Source organism: Martes martes (assembly GCF_963455335.1).
Source record: "Martes martes genome assembly, chromosome: 4".
NCBI lineage: Eukaryota > Metazoa > Chordata > Mammalia > Carnivora > Mustelidae > Martes > Martes martes.
This window is the reverse complement of record NC_137891.1, coordinates 97,784,678-97,788,891: the sequence shown is the minus strand read 5'-3', so window position 1 is coordinate 97,788,891 and position 4,214 is coordinate 97,784,678.

Sequence of the window (4,214 nt, the reverse complement as noted above, 5' to 3'; positions counted from 1 at the left end):
CTCAGAGTGAAACTGTCTCAGGAGACAGGGCTTTAAAGAGGTAACTGAGTTACAATGAAGCCATTAGGGTGGCCTCTAATCTAATCTGATTAGTATCCTTATAAGGAAATTTGGGCACATTAAGAGACACATGTGAATGCACACGAGGACATGTGTGAAGACACAACAAGAAGGCAATTATTTGGAAGCCAAACGGATGCCTCAGAGGAAACCAAACCTGCTGACATTTTGATCATGGACCTGTAGGCTCCAGAACTATAAAAAAAAATAAATTTGTTGTGTAAGTCACCAGTGGGTATGACATCTGATTCTGGCACTTATTTCCATTACTCCATGTTGTGTGTCTTTTCATGTGCAGTTTGTCCATTCATATATCTTTTGTGAAGTATTTGTTTAAGTCCTTTGCACATACGAAAAAATCTGGATGGTTCATTTTATTTTTTATTTGTTCATGTTTATATATTCTGCAAAAACATTCTTTGTAAAATATACATACTGTGAATATGTTCACCCAGTCTGTGGTTTGCCTGTTTAGATTCTTAGGTGTTTTTTGAAGAACAGAAATCTTAAATTTTGAAAAAGTCCTCTGTATGATTTCCTTTTATATTTCTAGGGAAATTTTGCCTTCCGCAATGTCGGAAATATATCCTCAAAGGTTTTCATCTAGAACCTTAATGGTTTGGGCTTTTTCCTCTAAGTCCATGAAATACCTCAAAATGTCTATTTAGAACTAGGTAAAGGTTGAGGTCACTATTTTCCATTTGGATGGTGTAGTTTGTAAAATCACAAATCACTTGTTGAAGACTTTCCTTTTTTTTTTTTTAAGATTTTATTTATTTGACAGAGATCACAAGTAGGCAGAGAGGCAGGTCGGGATGGGGGGGTGTAGCGGGTAAGCAGGCTCCCTGCTGAGCAGAGCCCGATGCGGGGCTTGGTCCCAGGACCCTAGGATCATGACCTGAGTGGAAGGCAGAGGCTTTAACCCACTGAACCACCCAGGCACCCCGAAGACTTTCCTTTTGTTTAATTTTCTTGACTCTGGTTGAAAACCAATTGACTATGTAATGTGCGGTCTATCTTAGGACTCTGTTATGTTCCAAGGTATACTTATCTATCCATATGCCAACACTATATTGCCTTATTTTAATTAGAATACAATTTGAAGTTGGATAGTGTAATGTAAGTCCTCCAATTTTTTTAAGATTGGTTTTGCTATTCTAGATGTTGTAAATTTCCAAATCGTATAATCAGCTTGTCAATTTCCTCAAAATGTCCTGCTGGGGTTTTTTAGGGGTTACACTGAATCCATAGATCAAACAGAGATTAGCATCTTAACAATACTGAGTCTTCCAACATAGGAATGTGACATACCTTTCCATTTATTTAGGCATTTCTAAATTATTCACAGCAACTTTTTTACCTTTCAGTATAAAGGTCTCATACATATGTGATTAGATTTGTTCCTAGATATGACTATTTTATGCTTAGATCATATTATTTCAGTTTTCAAGTCTTCATTATTAATATAGAATTGCAGTTAATCATTAATGAACTTGTACCCTGTAACTTTTCTAAATTCACTTATTCATCCAAAATTAGTAGTTTTGAAAACTTCATATAATTTTTGTAAATACACAAATTCTTTCCTTTTTTTTTCTTAATCTTTTTTATTTCTTTTTCTTACCTAGAAGGTAGGGTTTCTATTACAATGTTGAATAGAAGGGGCAAGGACAGATATTTTTGCCTCCTTTCCATTCCAGGGGAAAAGGATTTAATATGAAATCATTAAACATGATATTAGCTGTTACATTTTCATTGATGTCCTTATCGAATGGTAAAAATTCTCTTCTATTTTTGGTTTGCTGGGAGTTTTTGAACTTGAGTGTTTAATTTTGTCAAACTATTCTCATTACTGTCATTTCCCCTTTATGTTAAGTTGGTGAATTATATTGCTGGGATAAACCCACCTTGGTCATGCTATATCATTTTTTTTTCATTGGTAAGTTCTGTTTCCTACTATTTTACATATTTTTGCATCTGTATTCATGAGGGATATTAATCTTTTCTTTTTTCTCATATTTCTCAAGTTTTGTTACTAGAATTATGCTGGCCTCATAAAACAAGGTGAAAGTCCTCTTTATTTCTTTAAAGAGTTTATGTAGAATTCAGTGTTTGTTTTTTTTTAATTCAGTGTTATTTTTAACTGATATATTTAACAAAATTCACCAATAAATTAATCAGGGTTTGGAAGTTTTCTTATTGGAAAAATATGTAATTAAAAATTCAATACTTTAATAAATATGGAAATATTTTTAGATTTTTTTTTCTTCTTGTATTTTTAACAAGCTATGGGTTAAAAGGCAATTTGTCCATTTCATCTGAGTAGTTGAACTTAATGGCATAAAGTTATCCATAATATGCTCTTATTATCTTTAATGTCCAACAAGCTATGTAGTGATACCTTCCTTTTCGTTCTTTATATTAGTATTTGTATTTTCTCTTTTTCACTTGATCAGGTTTTTGTTTGTTTCCTAGGCTGTCATAACAAATTACCATAAACTGAGTGGCTCGAAACCAGAGATTTGATTTCTGGAGGACTGAAATGGAAAATCAAGGCTCCTCTTAAAGGCTCTAGGAGAGGATTATTCCTTACCTCTTAATAGTTTCTGGTTGCTGGCATTCTTTGGTTTGAGGATGCATTACTCCAATCTCTGCCTTTGTCTTCACTTGGCCTTCTGTTTCTATGTCTCTATGGTCTTCTTATAAGGATACCAAATCACCAAATTTAACATGACCTCAGAACTAATTTTTTCTGCAAATATCCTATTTCCCAATAAGGTCACATTCTAAAGTTTTGGATGGACATGACCTTTTGGGAAATGTTACTCAAGCCAGGATATTAATCTTGATAGGTGTTTATCAATTTTTATCATTTTCAAAATCTCACTTTTGTTTTTCTGTGTTTATTTCTAACAACTGTGTGTAAGTTCTCAGTCAATATCATGTCTTCAAACATTTCTTCTGTATCATTCTTTATCTTCACCTTCAGAAACTCAGTTATAAGATTCAAGGCCATTTGATTTTGCCTACAAAACTCAAATACTCTAGGGGGTGCCTGGGTGGCTCAGTGGGTTAAGCCTCTGTCTTCGGCTCGGGTCATGATCTCAGGGTCCTGGGATTGAGCCCCGCATCGGGCTCTCTGCTCAGCAGGGAGCCTGCTTCCTCCCTCTCTCTCTGCCTGCCTCTCTGCCTGCTTCTGATCTCTGTCTGTCAAAATAATAAATAAAATCTTTTAAAAAAAAAACAAACCTCAAATACTCTATACATTTTATTTTCACTCCCTTTTTCTTTTTATTTTCAATTGTCCTGTCTTCCAAGTTTATAAAATCATTTCCTTCTATGTGTAATCCTATCATATTCAGTTCTAGAATTTTCTTTTTTTATTTCCCATAATTTACATGTCTCTGCTGAAATTCCCCATCTCTTCATGTTTACCACCCTTTTTACTACTTCCTTCAGCATTTTTATCATAGTTAATCTACCTCTGATAACTGTAACATCTGGGCAATCTGAGTTTGCTTCTATTGACTGTTTGCTCTCTGGATCAAATTCCTTGCGCCTCTGCGGGTCTTATAATTTCTTGCTGTATGCTGGATATTTTCCATAAAAGAACAATAGAAAATAAAATGAAAATAAATAATAGTTACTGCCACAAAAGGGCATGGCTGTTCCTTTGTCAGGCTCTTAGAGTGGGAAGCTGAGTTAATCTCATCCGTAGTTGAGGTAGAGATGAGCTCTGCAGCTGATTTAGTTTAATTTTAGCACTTGCTTCAAATATTTTAAAAGAAAAGAGTTGCCTTTCAGTGGGGATTGGGATCTGAGCACTGATGAGATCCTGGTGGAATCTTTGTGCTTTTTAGCTAAACTGCCTGATATCCAAACATGGGGACTTCCTCTCTGTACTACATTTCAATAGCATATTTTAGATTTCCTGAAGTATTCTCTTTGTATTCTACTCAGGCTTCCTCAGTAGGTGACTTCTCTCAAAATTACCACGCCTTTTGGAGGACCCAGTTGCTTATACTTACAATGTCTCAGAAATATATTTTTCTTTATTTTAGTTCTGTTCTATGTTCTTATCATCCTAGTAAATGAGTAGTTGACCAAAATTACCAATCTGGCTGGTTGAAAAGAAGTAAGACATACATCATGGA